The 15572-nt window shown below is 39.8% G+C and overlaps 1 long non-coding RNA gene across 2 annotated transcripts in view; it reads right to left on the reverse strand.

Moving 5' to 3' along the window:
- Positions 1-15572, reverse strand: part of LOC137201746 (uncharacterized) — a 97464-nt gene that overhangs the window by 50786 nt on the left and 31106 nt on the right. The window lies entirely within an intron of this gene.

Consider the following 15572-nt stretch of genomic DNA (forward strand, 5'->3'; position numbering starts at 1 on the left):
GGCTAGGCACACAGGCTCTACAGTCAGCCCTCTTGAACTCAAGTCTGGCTGTCACCGAGAGCTCCGCGACCTTCCACAAATCTCTTATCCCACGGCCTCAGTTTTAGTAAGCATGGACGCAGGCTATCTCAGCCGGCTGCTGTGAGGAGTAAATGTTGATATTGAGAGTTTAGCACACAGTAAACTCTCTATAAAGACATGTTCCCTATCATGGTTACTGTTGTGATTTCTGGAACCCAGTTCTGCAAATACATCATTTGAATATCATGCTAAAGTATATGTTTGATTATTAAAAATAACATGCAAACAAAAATAAGTGACATGTCCACATGTAGCTCCGATGACAGTCTTTCAATTTGTGCTGCTTGTTTAACTTTTTTCTGTGTAGTCACTGGAACAACGTTTCTCCTGCTAGATCTCGTGACTGTTATCAATATTGATGAAGAATGCTGGTGTTTCTTAAAAGCCAGGTCTGCACATGGACCCCGTGTGGTACTGTCCAGCATACTGCACTGTGGTAGCACACATACCAGAACCTCAATTAAATGACAAGAAAGTCAGCCAGGTCCAGGCGCTTCAGTGTCTGACGTGGGAAATGAGTAACAGGAGAAGGACCTCTGACAGGTCACGTGGTAATCCACATGGTATGATGGAGAGTTTATGCCCTTCACGTGTTTTAGATGCTTCCGATCTTACTTTTGTGTTTGCCATAAAACAATGTGTTGGATATTGTTAGTGATCTGGCATGACAACAAACACATTCTGCTTTTCTTCTTATAAGCTTCTGCATCAGTTAGAAAGAATCCTGAGCTTATCAGGAGGCCTACTGCAATACCAGTAACAACAAACTATCATTCACAACTCTTTACTTCTCCGAATCAGAATTTCCCCAGTACTGTGGAACCAAAACAAGTTCAGAAATAAACTGGGTTCTGAGGCTCATGTAAGCATGCAACTCTCACTCTCAAAATTATCTTTTCTTTTTGGGGGTCATTGACATGGCCTTATTTTTTAATCAACTGGCTTAATAATAAATGAATGTTATGAATTTGTATTTATTAAAAAAAATTTACACTGGCAAAACAGAGCTTTTGTTATTTTACAGTAGGGTGACAGCTGTCTCGGTTTGCCTGGGACTGCCCCAGTTTTAGCACTGAATGTCCTTCATCCTAAAACTCCTCAATTGTCCTGGTCAAAGTGGGATGGCTGGTCACCCTGTCTATGTATCAGAATTCTGTGTAAGATTTGGTTTTAAAAAAAGATACTGCTGCTAAAATTGTTTGAAAGTCACTGTGATAGATGATGTAGTATGGTGAATAAATGGTTTGTTATCCAAACCTGGACAGCCTTGGGAGTGAAAGGAGCACAGACTGGACAGGAAGCAAACCTTATCCTAAGGTACCTTCAGATTCTAAAAGGTTCATATTCTTTTTGATTGCAAACTAAATAAAAACCTTTTAGTAGCAATCATCCTGAATATCCCACACCACTCTTCGCTTAGGGATCATTGATCTGAGCCTAAATTCATACTTTTTATTTGATCATAAATATAAAAGATGGACAAGATGAGCCAGATGAGATCTTTACTAATACCTGGTTACACCTTGGGATTGGTTGGCTAAAAAGATTAATCCCCCATGTCAAAGTACTTTCTTGTGATTCACTTCATTTCTCATCAAAGCAAATGAAAAGGAAAAATGTTAATAAAGGTTGTAGCAAGTTAGGCTCCAGTTGACTAAGGCTTCATTTTGTCTAAAACAGTCTCTAGGGTGAATAAACGTTAACCATTTCATGAATGAACAAAATTCATGTGGTCTGTTACCTCTGGATAATCTCAAGAAAAAATACTTTAAAAGTCCAGCAACTTACAAACTTCCTGTCCCGGGAAGGACTGACACTGAGAGGGATTCTTGGGGGCGTGACAGCCCTGCCCCGCACGTCCACACCAGCTGCTTACAAGGCAGAAGGCAGGATCCAGTCCTCCAGCGTATGTGTTTTGTGCGATCCTGTCCACACACATTTGGCTCTTCACTGACCTTTCTTAAACTGCTTTATTTTCATGATTATTATTAACTTAGCTCTGCATCAGCAAACTCCTCCCTGTTCCCTTCCCCCTTTTTCTGGAAGGATGCTCAAAGATCATCCAGTTCACTTCTGTTAAGGTAGAAATAATGCAGGATGGCAGTGGATCTGGCGCTGTCACTTCAAAGTAGATGAGATGCTCTTGATGATTCTGGGACATGTGGTCTCTCCTACTTTCAATCTTTCACCCTAAATATGATTAGGGTACTTTTCAGTAAAGGGAAGTCCTTGCTCAGTACTACTTAACAATTTATACTCTTTTTTGTTTATAGTTGTATCTGCCTATTTTCTTTAAATATTTTTAGGAACAAGGAGTCTTTTCTGGTGAATTATACCTTCATGTGATAATTTGGGGATACAGTTTACATTTTTTTTTTTTTTTTTTGCGGTACGCGGGCCTCTCACTGTTGTGGCCTCTCCCGTTGCGGAGCACAGGCTCCGGACGCGCAGGCTCAGCGGCCATGGCTCACGGGCCCAGCCGCTCCGTGGCATGTGGGATCCTCCCGGACCGGGGCACGAACCCTGCATCGGCAGGCGGACTCTCAACCACTGCGCCACCAGGGAAGCCCTACACTTTACATTTTTAATCTTTTTTTTTATGTTGAACATCAGAAAGTTATATAAATGATGACAATCGCACTCAAACCCTTTCCTTAGTGCTTCATTGTCGTCCGCATATGCATAGATCTGCATATTACTCTGACTCACTGGCTGATTAATCTATTTTGTCTCTGGGCTCTTTTCCCCATTTTTCCAACAACCCACTCAGGACTGTTTTAGGTAATTCTAAGACCCATTGTATCCTCTACAGAGAAAGCACTTTCATGAATTTCCTGAAGGGCTGTGGGCTTGAAGAATGTATGTGCAGTTTATATGCAGAATTAAATCTTTGGATTTAAACGATTGATCCATAGATTAATATCAAAATGGATAAATCCATTTTTTGTATGGCTAGTAATTCAGCTATTGGTAGGACCCTGATGTAAACAGGGAAGAACTTGTTTTAAGTGGTTGCAAATAAGCACGGACATAGATCGAATATGTCTAAGGTCACATTTCTGGCTGAGCAGAGCTTGATCACAGATAATAGAAATCCCTCATGATTACTGAGTGACCATGCAGACACTGATCAACATACTGTGCTTTATATTTACTACTCACATTATCTTCATAGCATTGTTGAAGTGGGTACTTTATTGCCCCACAGAATTTAGGTAACTTTTGCACGTTTTCCCAGCTGGCAAGTTGTAAATCTAGGGTGACCAAATGTCCCGGTTTTCCCGGGACTGAGGGTGCTCTCAAAAAATGGAAATTTCAGTGTAAAATCAGAAAAGTCTCTGGCAAATCTGGACAAATTGGTCTCACTCTTGGTATGGCCAAGAACTGCACCCAGGAAGTTGGGTTTCAGAGGGTGCACTGCTGACTCTCACGTTATTTCACCTCTCTTGGGTGAGTGCAAGAGTAAGTCAGTTTGCAATAGGCATGCCCCAACTTTTTCCCAAAGTAAATATTCAAGAGCTGAAATAAGCCATTGATATTAGGGTGAACTTGGGAGCATCCACAATGACAGGCTTCCCTGCTTCTCTTTTTAGTTCTATAAACCTGAACGTGTAAAATGTTCTTATGTAAGTAACGCAAAATTACTATTTTCTCTGTTCAGGGTGTATTTTTTTTTAATCCCTTCTCTTGTTTTTCCTACATTACAAACCCCAATTCCTAAAGCTTAGCGTTTCCAAGCACCACTTTATCTCCACACAAGGAGGGAGCTTTTCTAAAGTTGCCCCATGCTATAGAGCTCTGCTGGGTACAGCAGAGCATTCTGGCTCTACGTGACTTTAATCTCCTGGCTTACGTGATTAAGTGCCCAGAAAATTCCAGGGTTTTCTCCCAAATCCCTAAAATAGGAGGGCCAAAATGCTTGCTCGCTTCTCAGAATGCTCTTCTGCCTTGGATTCGGCACTCTGAATTGGAATTAATATTTCCTTTTCCAGAAGAGGCGTCCCTTGTCCAGAGATCCTTAAAGACACACACTTTGCCTGAATATCTTCCATGCCCCGTCATTGGGAGTTCCAGAGGCAACACTTTGCTTTTAGAAAGAACTAATTGTGGCAATATTGTGGCAGATACCGTGTTGAGATTTGTCCATCTGCAGTGTTATGAATTTTATCTCCTGCTTTCTGAAGCAACCAACATAAACTACTTCTGGTTCAGATATATGAAGGCAGCATCAATGTGTCCCTTTAACTTTTTCTTTTCCAGACCAAAGATCCTCGTTTCTTCAATTATTCCCCCATGTCAGTGGTTTTCACGTATTTTTTCAAATGAAATCTTACATTGAAATGAAGGGTGAAACCATTCATGAGTTCAATCAGTGTATAATTATTTTATACGTTTACATTTATAATGTTTCCTTACTATAAAGTCAGTTAAGGATAGTAAAGGGACTACACATTAAAAACCAAAACATATACTCAATATATATAAAAAACAATATATATATAAAACTGAATCACTTCACTGTACATCTGAAACTAACACAACATTGTAAATCAACTATACTTCAATTTAAAAAAAAGGAAAATATTTGATGATCCTAAAACAAATAAACAACAAACAACCCCCCCTCAAAAAAAAAATTGAAATGAAGGCTTATAGATTATTGACACAAACTTGCATCAGTATCCAGTTATCTTCTGTGTTGAGGAGATCCTGAGTTGCAAATAGTGTTAGCTTTTTAAAACAATTCTGATTGTAATCTGAGGATTCTCTTTAATTAAACTGATGCAAACGTTTGGAAGAGGATTGATGTGACGTTTTTGTTTCAAAATTTAACAGCTAATAACAGGTATCAACTGCTTGCTTTTCTTATGATGCATACATAAGTCATATAGAAAGCTTATAATATGTGTCAAAGCTCTCACATGATGTCACCATGACTCAACGGATCATGGTAGTCACTTCTTTTTATACAATTCATTATTATATACACCCTGGCAAGGGCATACAATGAATGGGTGTGCCAGAGCCTTACTTGTCATTTATTTGATCGTGGCATACCTGGGTACTGGTCTCTCTGTACAAAAGTACTGCGCTCACAATTGTATGTAAGCAGACATATGCAGGACTGCATTTTGTGTGTGTGTTTGTGGTCGATGATTCTGAGTGATTTTTATTCTCTTTATTATTTTCTGAATTTTTGACATGTTTCACAATAAGCATATTACATATCAACTTTACTCTCAGAAATTATATATTTATTTTTAATTATCAAGATATGCCTGTCTCAATACTCTAATAATGTAAAAATAATTATAGAACAAGAAACTATAGAGAAATCACAAATATAATTATGGAGTGAGAAAGACTGTTTCTTCCTACTACTTTTCAAGTTTTCTTATAAGAATATGTAATTTTTTTTTTTTTTTGGTGACAGTTTACTAATCTTTATTTAATGGGATAGAGTTAAAAAATTACTACCAAACTTAGACATTTTATTCAGAACTGCATTAAGAAAAAATGACTAGTACAAAGCTGCAGCATTTCTTTTTTTTTTCTTTTAAAGGAATCTTGATTTTATTGATATTCACTTTATTTTTTTTAACATCTTTATTAGAGTATAATTGCTTTACAATGGTGTGTTAGTTTCTGTTGTATAACAAAGTGAATCAGCTATACATATACATATATCCCCATATCTCCTCTCTCTTGCGCCTCCCTCCCACCCTCCCTATCCCACCCCTCTAGGTGGTCACAAAGCACCGAACTGATCTCCCTGTGCTATGTGGCAGCTGCAGCATTTCTGATAATATTTGCAGGTAATTAAGATACATGCACAGTGATATGAGGAGAAGCTTTGTTCTGAGAACTACACAATGATGACATTAACACAAGTTATGGAATAAAGGTCTGCAAGGGTCAAATTTTGATACCTAATATATTTGATTATTTTTATTACATTTTTATTTTTATATAAATATAAAATATTTAAAATATAATTTAAAGTAAAATTCAAATTAAACAATTGCAGAACCCCCAAATATCACCATATAACCTAAGTAAAAAAGTCCATGATCTGTCAATACAGCACAAAATGGTGATTCCATCAAATAACCTAAATTATATTTTATACCTCTAGACATAATTTTAGGTTATGGGGTATATTCGTTTGTTAGGGCTGCCGTAGCCGAGTACCACAGACTGGGTAGCTTAAACATCAGAAATTTATTTTCTCACAATTCGGGAGCTAGAAGTCCAAGATTAAGGTATTGACGGGGTTGTTTTCTCCTGAGGCCTCTGTCCTCAGCCTGTAGATACCTGTCTTTTCCCTGCATGTTCACACCGTCTCCCCTCTGTACAAGTATCTGTGTCCAAATTTCTTCTTCGTGTAGGGACATCCGTCATACTGGATTAGGGCTCACTCTAATGATTTCATTTTAATACCAAAAACTTCGTTTTAACTTAATCACCTCTTCAAAGCCTCTGTCTCTAATTACCGTCACATTCGGAGGCATCAGCACGTGAATTTTGTGAGGGACACGATTTAATTCATAACATGGAGTTTCATGATCTTCTACGTTCTTGTTAAAGAAACTTCTTCCCTTCACAGAAAGCAATACACAACTTTCCCAATTTTTATTTAGTCATGTATTTGTGTGTAGATACATTTATAGAAATAAAATGTATTTATGCATCACTTACTTTGCACTCACACAAAATTGTTAAATGTCTTTAAAGAATCATTCGACATTTTAAGAAAAAAAAGCTGTTTTGGGGGTTCTGGAATGATTTCACCTTTGGCTATTTGCAATTATCACACGGACTTGTGTAAACCAACCAGTATCAAGTTAAAAGAAAATCAGATCAATGGTTGGAAAAATCAAAACAGATGCTCATTAGATTCGTCTAAGTCAGAATTAACTCCACCTTTCAAATTTTGTGGGAATTGTGTTTAACATCTGCAGAACAAAGCAAATACATTTAATTCACCACAGCCTTGAGTTTATAGTTCAAATTTGGCCTCTCTGATCTATTATATTTGTGCTAAAAAGCTAAGGAAGTGAGTTATAAAAACAGAGAAACTAGAAATATTAATTTTTCTAGTCCAAGATCATCATCCTCCTTAGGTTTCACTTTTTGTAACTTGGGGAAGTTTTTGGTATTAAAATGGAATATTGTCCATTCTCAACTTACAAACCAGATACATTCCAAAAATTCATTTGAAAGTCAGTTATTAGAGACTTTCAAGAAATTTTCCCATAGAAATAATGTTATTTATGATGGTTACACCCCGAGGCCAGCCCATAAAACCCTGTTTAACTCCCATCGCACAAAGTATGGTATTGATAGTATAGCGCTATGAAACTCCTAACCAACAAAAACACTGCCTTGATGGAAAAAGAAATAGTGTCATGAGGATAAGATATATTTTTAAGTCTATCAGCGTGCTTTTCTCGTTTCTATTTCTCTCCGATTTGCCAGAGATATCCATTTGTATCAGGGAGGTTAAGATTGTTGCCGCAGCAATGCAAAGAGTCTGTATTCAGCTTTTGACAACTGGAATAGAATTTTTGAGACTATGGTCTTGAAATTTAGCATTTATCCTGAGAAGAAGCGTTTTTAAATTTCTGAGCCACTCATTACATAGCCACACATCTACAAAGAGTGAGACCCTGAAGGTACTATAAGCCAGGGCTGGAACGAACTCAGAGTACCACAGGAGACACCATCCTGCTGCAGGTAGGGCTGGATGCAGGGCAGGAGAGACAGACAGGAGGGAGGCAAGCTGTTAGACTAGGATGTTAAAGCCCGGGGGCATTTAGATGAATTGAAGGCAAACCCAGAGGAAGGGAGGCTGTTTCATGCCACTTGTCATTTTGAGCGCCGGCAAGGAGACAACCATGCTGAGTAACCTGCCGCAAGGGAAGGCAGCCATCACTGGTCCTCCCGCAGGACCAGCTGAGCTGAGAGTTCAGACCTCAGGCTCGGCAGGCTCCATCCAATGTCCACTTCCAGGGACGCGCCTAGAAGTTCTGCAATGGAGAGCTGTGGAGGCCAGGATCTGGACACAGATCCAAGCAAGACCCGTAGAAGGCACAAAGTTACTGTCCCTTGAACATGTGTTCTAGTCCTTTTTCTTTGTTCCACCCCACCCCCAGCAGGGTGGGAACTCATCTGGGGTATTAGACTAGGCAGAGGAAATAAAGAAGCTTCGTTTTCTTTGCATATCTTTGTACAATACCTTTCATATATTTTTAAGTCATTTATCATTTTAAAACAAATGTGTGCTTAACTTCTATTAATCTTTAGAAGAGTCCTAATGAGATAAATATTATACCTTTATCACAGAGGAAATTGAAGTAATTTTGGCCCAAATGACACAGCTTTTGAAGGGGAGAGCTGGGATTTGAATCAAGATGAGTCAAGCTCTGGAAAGTCATGCTTCTCCAAAGAATTCAGTTACAGTTTGGAGAATCTGGATCACATATTCTCTTTATCTCCTTTTTCTCTGGGCTGGGAAAAGAGTGGCCTGAGGTGGTGGCTCTCAGGGCCTGGGGCTGAGAACAGATGAAAGTCAAGGTGTATGGAGTGAAGGGCAAGGCTGACTACACCTTAGGGGCCAAGGCCTCAGATTGATATAATCTCCTAGTGATGTTTTAGATTCTAGGCTGCTTCCTCTAGACTACCTTCCTTATTTCTTCAGGGATTCACTTATCTGATTTTTGTTTCCACCGTCATCACCTGACCAGGGCCTCTTTCTTCTGTTATTCCTTAAACTCATTTCCCTTAATCTGCTTTTGCCATGTGGCAGTGTTCTGAAGGGTGTAAAATTCATAGGGCATTTGATATCTCTTCCTGGAGATTCAAGTTTACTCAATGATAATTGAACCACTTTTTAGAATATTCCAATAAGCCACCAAAATAATGAGGGGGAAAGCAAGTTTGGTGTGAAGTTTTGAAGTATAGTACAAAATTGCTAGTGAGAGCTGCTTTGGACTGCAACGCAAGACCCCTGGGGTATACACTTAATTAACTCTGCTGTTTATAGTAGTGTATTTTGATGAAAAACTTAGAGAATCAGAGTGCTAATGGAAGCATTTTTGAGGTTTACTTAGAGACTTTTCTGCTAAGAATAGTAGGCAAGCCAGGCTTCCCCCAGAAAAGTAACTGGGGCAGGGATTTACCCCAAGAAACCAAAATATAGAGGGAGGGTGGCAAAAAAATTTAAACAATAATTTTAAAAACTTAGTACCAAGCTTTTAAATTAGCGAAAACATGAATAATTAGCTAACACAGGAAGTTACCAGATGGCTCAGCCTTGGTATTAAAACTCGTCTGTGAGCCACATTATGAATTGGGCTGCTCATTTGAGGGAGTTTTGTCCTCACGTCAGCTGCCCTGCTCCAGCTCCAGCACTGCCAGTGAAGACCCTGCTGCCCTGATCCCTCCGGTCTTAGAGCCCATCCTTTTTCGTCTACTCTCCCCCAACCTGGTTTGCTTGAAAGGGTTTTTGAAGAGGTTAAATTTAGAATTTTGTATATGCAAAAGAATTAAGTCATTTAGCTGTCACATGCATGATCATTTCTGGATCAGAAGGGAAAATAATCTGGGGGAGAAAGACGGAAAGGTGATGCATAAAGTGGAGGGGTTGGTGATAGTACTTTAACAAGAAGGGTAGGTGGGAGGGTGACAAGAACACAATAGCTTTGTGTGAGTTTACAGAACCTTCCTCACTGTCTTTCCTTCTTTTGGCAGCCATCCTGCCTTCAGAGGATGGAATGGACGGTCCACAGAAGATCCCTCAGCCAGGCAGCCATGGTGGGACGATTAAGTGAAGTGACACGTGGTAGGGTTGCTAGTAACTAGACACACTATCGGATCCTCCTTCAACTAGTACAGGGCCAGCATCCTACTGTGGATCTATCATGTGTTAATCTGTAGACATTACAATCAGGATTCTAGGAGTTTCTAAGCAAGTTTATTCTACAAATTTGATAACTCTTACAGCTTTAGGCTTATGTGTCTACATTTACTGGAATGGGCATCTGTTGCATCCCTGCCCTACGTCATCTTTTTTTTTTTCCTGGTAATAGAACACACACTGTGGTTCAGAGAACAGCCCCACCCCCACTGGATTCAGCCTCGCTGACATAATCAAACAAAATGTGTTGATTCTCTCTGGCCAACAGAAAAACACCTTTACTGTCCGCTCCCTGGAGCCAAAGAGCTATCCTGGTTCCTGTTGATTCAGAAATCTGGTTTTTCAGCTTCCCTTTTAATTCTCAGAGTTATTCATTATCCTTCTAATAAATTTCTGTCTTTGCTTATGTTAGCTAGATTTCCTCCATTGGTATATTTAGATGTCCCCTTTTCTAAGAATCTGTTCCAGTATCCTCAAGGCTATTCATACAGAAGATATTAACGTTAAGTGTCCTAATACAGTTGGAAAAATTAGCAACTAGACATAGCTCCAAATCTCCAAAGCAGTGGCTTCTGCTTTAAATATCAGGAGACTGTTACCTAAAGTGAGGTGTGTTTCTTTTGCCAAAAAGACAGCCTACATGGTTAAGTGTATGGGCTGAGTTCAAACCTAGCTTCTGCAACTTAATATGCGTGTGACCTCGGGAAAGTTACCGAGTTTCTCTTTGCCTCTGTGAGACTGATAACGGCACGTACTACAAAGGCGTAAAGGGTGTACAAGAAGATATATGTAGAGTGCTGAGAACAGGGCCGGGCACATAGCGAGTATAACCAGTCAAGAAAAGATCAGCTCTTGTTATTGAAAGAAAAGTTGCTTTAACTTTGAATTTTATAAAATCGAAGTCGTTTAGTTGCTCTTCTAATGACTCATCAGAAAATTAACATGCAAGATAATAAAAGCCAGTTTGGCATATTAGTTATTATACTTGTGAGTGTCTTATTCTTCCTAATAGATTATAAACTCTTTTAGAGTAAGTCCTAAAAGTGTTGTAGAAGACACATGTGCACCTAACAGTGTCTTGCATGTGTATTAGTCATTGGGTAATATTTACTGAATGAATTAGTTCAAATCCATCACCTGGGTACTCATCATGCATTAGGCATTGTGCGAGGGATGAAGGATACAAAGGAGTAGAGCCTGTCCCTGTGGACAAGGAGCTTACGTTCTGATGGGGAAGATACACACATATCCTATGGTAACACAAATTAGACTCCGGCAAGTACCACCATGGAAATGTGTTTACTCATTCCTTCATCACAATCAATCATTCAGCAAATGATCGTGTAGCGTTGACTTGGCACCAGGCCCTGTGCTAGGAAAGGAGATATATTAATGAACAGAGGGATACAGTTCTGGTTCTTACCTTCTAGAAGCTAAGTGCTATGGGAGTACAGGTAAGGGAGTCCTCCATTCTGACCTTGATGTTGGAGAAGGATTCCCATAGGAGGTAATGTTGAGAAGTAGAATATCTTTTGGCAGTGGTAAAGAGGAAAGGGCATTGCAGGAAAGGAGAACAGTCTACAGCACTGTGAGAATAGATGACGTCTTTGAGAAACAGTTAACAGGTCAGTGTTGCCAGCACTCAGGACACTTGGAAAGAGCTCCTATGAGGTTCTTACAGTTCAGGAGACTGTGTTTTTTCCTCCTTGTGGTGGTAGCATTTACTACAGTGCCAACATATATAGAGGTTCAATATATTTGTTGAATAAATATTTGAAGTAGGGAAACATAAGATTTGAGTGAAAAAATGAGATGTAGATGGCAAGGTTCTGAGAGTGCCATGCTCATCCATTTGGATTTATCCTGAAGCCACTAGTGGGTTATCAGTGTTTTGAGTAGGAACGTGAAGCTCTCAGATGAATGAAAATACAGAGAGGGAGACGATGTATGTTGAAAACCAGAAAGGAGCCATTCTTCAAACATAAGCGTTGTATATTCTGTACACTGAAAATATTAAAGTGGAGACTAGCCATCTGTTGGGGACGTCGTGCAGAAGAGTCTTTCACTCTATTGAGTGGGAGTTTGGATCAGATGGCTCTTCTACACCCCACACTAAAGACTTCAGTTGGCTTTTGAAGAACTAACTCTTTTCTTAGAGCCACTGGAAATAATCTCATTGTTCTGTAACGTTTTGCACCTTTCCTATTTTCTGATGCAATCAAAAGGCACTGATCTTTTTAAAGAATAGAGTCCTTTAAAAATAACATGACTAATGAATTCAGGGAAAGGTTTGGATAGTAGAACCTCCCCTTGTACTGTTTTATGCAAATTAATAGAAAGGCCTATAACAATTAAATGCTCTGTTGGGTAGTGAAATTGGTTCATTTTTCAGGTTACCAGAAAATGGGATGATTTTAGCTCTAAGGATACTTTTGTATCAGGAGCCTTGAGCGAGGGCTGGCCAGGTAGAAGGATTGAGCAATGAGCTTTACTGCACCTTATTTTTAAACCTTATTGTGTCGCACCTGTGCAGGGCTTAGCCCGGAAATTCTGAGCATGAGGTGTCAGCAGCGGCCTTAGCTCCTTCAAGTTCCCTCTTTCTCTCATCCCAGCTTCCCTTTCTTCCAATTAACATGTATAGAGAAAACCCTCAAGAATCTGTCTTCTCTACATACCCTTTCTCTACCCGAGTAAGACTAGGAATTCGCAATGAGACGTCATTGTAGATGTTTGCTTTTCGCTCAAGACACACAAGGCCTGTAATCTCTCACAGGAAGAGGAGCTGACGGAGACCACACAGTCCATTCAGAACAGAAGACAACGCAGCTCTGACGCAGAGCACACTTGCTAGCCAAGAAAGGCATCTCATCTAATACTGATGGATCTGTTCACGTAGAAATTGTGAAAATGAACTTCAACTCCCTCTTTCGATTTTTCTCTATTTCAAAATTGTATAAAAAGAAACACATTTACACCAGTGGGGTAGGAAATGTAAATAGCTATGAAAACAGATTAAATACAGATAGAAAAAAATCTCCGGCAAACACAGTAAATTTTCCTAATTTAATTTTACTCTACAACATTGAATGAGAGGTAGACAAATGTGAAACTAGAAACAAATTGTGCAGCTTTCCAGTTTAAAATAAAGACGCTCACTTTTTTCTGCAAGTTATATCCTTCAATTTTACCAGTGTGCTTAGTATACAGAGATGCATAGCATATAGAAAATGCAGCTTTAGAAATGACTAGAACCGGGTAAATTCAGAGGAGCTTTACTATGTGATTATAAATACATTTCTCTTGGTCTAAAACATCATATTAAAGGAAGATTTAATCTGTGCCCTATTATCTTTTTGGTTAAGATTGTTATTTTTAAATGAACTATTTGGGTCTGTGTTGGTGGTGCTTCCAATCAAACTTATTAATGTCATGATGAAAACCATGTCAGGTGGCAATTCAAGACTCATAGGAGTTCTAGCTTAGAACAAAACTGTGGCCTCAATTGTTGCATGCTCATTCCAGGGAAGCCCATTCCTGAGCCTGCCTGGAGTCCTCTTTGCCCCCTCTGTGGCCTCTGCCCAGATGCTGTTCCCCACCTCTCCCACTTCCTTTGGGTGGGAGGGGCTCCTCCTGGAGCAGTCCCCACAGGAATCCCTGTCCCAGGGAGCAGTGCTTTCCACCTTGGAAATAGCCTTGTTCTTGCAGAGCCTGCTGGCTCTACTCCTCTTACTTTAGGCTAAGAGCCTTGAACTATCACCAAGCAACCTGGTAAACTGATGTGATCACAGGTGCTCATGTGTCATCCTCCCAGGTGACCGTATTGGCATTGTAACATGTGCTTCCTAGAAACTTAATTCTGGGGAGTGACTAATGGATGTGGGGAAAGGGTGCTGAATATTAGCCACTGTGGGGAGATATTTTGGATCAAAAGCCTTCAAATAAAATGTTTCTACCTTTTTTTGCTTGGTTTTAGACCTGTTATTGCCCAAAACCAGACTGAAAAGGAGATTTCTACAGTGGAATGATCTTTTGTATCTGTGGTCATTCTGTAGACGACATTTGACCATCATCAATGCTCTAGCGTTGGTGGACATACCTTGCCCTTCTGTCCATCACAAAATGGATTTGTCAACCAAATTATTGGACAGGTATCAACACAAAACCACTGGGGTAACTGCTTTTCATTCACACCCCGGGATGGATTTATATTAGGCTTTTAATGAGGTTAAAAATCCCAGCCTCTGATTACCTATCTCCTGGTGTAACTCCTCCACCTAAATGGACTTCAGTTTTCCTGGGGTTTTATTAAAATTGTTAAGCTTGTATAGCAGTTAATAATTCTAGTTTGTGGGAAGGAATTAAGTGGCTTATGTTGTACCTTGGCAGTAGTACATTTGGAAATAAAAGCAGACTCAAGGCACTCTGATTAATCTAGGAAAACGAGCTTCCTTCCCCAGTCGGTATGCTTCTGCCTTGGCAGACTTATTCCTGATGCCGGAGCCTGATCTTAGGGTTGTTTTTTTTTTTTTTTTCGTCTCTTTTCTCCTTCTTTTGTTGTTGTTTTCTTGGAAGAATGAACTAAGCACTACAGTCATGGCAATTTTCCTGTATTGAATTAGGGTTGTGCTTTTGTTCTTTCTGAGCTCCTTTGATCTGGATGTCTGGGCTGCCCTTGGGGTTAAGGGCTGAGTAGCCGCAGCACACGGGGCAATGCTCTGCGGGATGCTACCTGTCCCCACACTGCCTTGCTCACTCTTCCTGAGATATGAATGTACGCTTAGCATGGGACCCACACTCTTAAGCTCGCTATGAGAAAAACGACACAGTCATCATAGAGCAGTACAAGCTGAACCTATTCCGAGCAGCACGGTAATTTGGACTGCAGCTGCTACAGTTATGGCTAAATCTTACCAGATGACAGGAGAAAAACTCAGTTAAAATAAATAGACTTGAGCCCATGGATCCTTGCTGAGAATAATGGATTACACAAGGGGCGCTATTTACAGACTCGAAATGCTAAAATTTTAGCTACAAGCGTGGTACTTCCTTAGTTCATTTCGGTTGTGAATTCGTATTCTTTGCAAATCTTCGTATGAATTACAATAAATAGAAAGGCCAGTTCTTAAGAGAGCAGCATTGCACATCATATCAGGAGACTTCAGGGATTAGCAGAACTTCTGTTTAGGAAATGACTTTGTAGTTTGGAAAACAGACACCAAGGCTCTCATGAATAGGTCATCAGTGTAAATTCAGCACAGCCAGTGGTGGATAAATGTCAATACCCGTACGGCTTGAGTTGTTTGGACATGTCTCTCACTTCTAGCCTTAGAGGCAAGTACACACTGGCTACGATGTGCTGTAGTGCCAGGGTTGCGAGGAACAGGAAGGGAAAAACTAACTTTGGTTCTAGTAATCAAGCCACCTTCCCTTCATAGCTTTCATCTGATTTGAAAAACACATTAACATTATCTTATCATCACCACTTTATAGATAAAGAAAATGCACTCCAAAGAGATTAAGTAACATTCCCAAGTTCACATAGCTACCTGGCACAGACACAGTCAAACCTGAG

The sequence above is a fragment of the Pseudorca crassidens genome, chromosome 11 (assembly GCF_039906515.1).
Source record: "Pseudorca crassidens isolate mPseCra1 chromosome 11, mPseCra1.hap1, whole genome shotgun sequence".
Taxonomy (NCBI): domain Eukaryota; kingdom Metazoa; phylum Chordata; class Mammalia; order Artiodactyla; family Delphinidae; genus Pseudorca; species Pseudorca crassidens.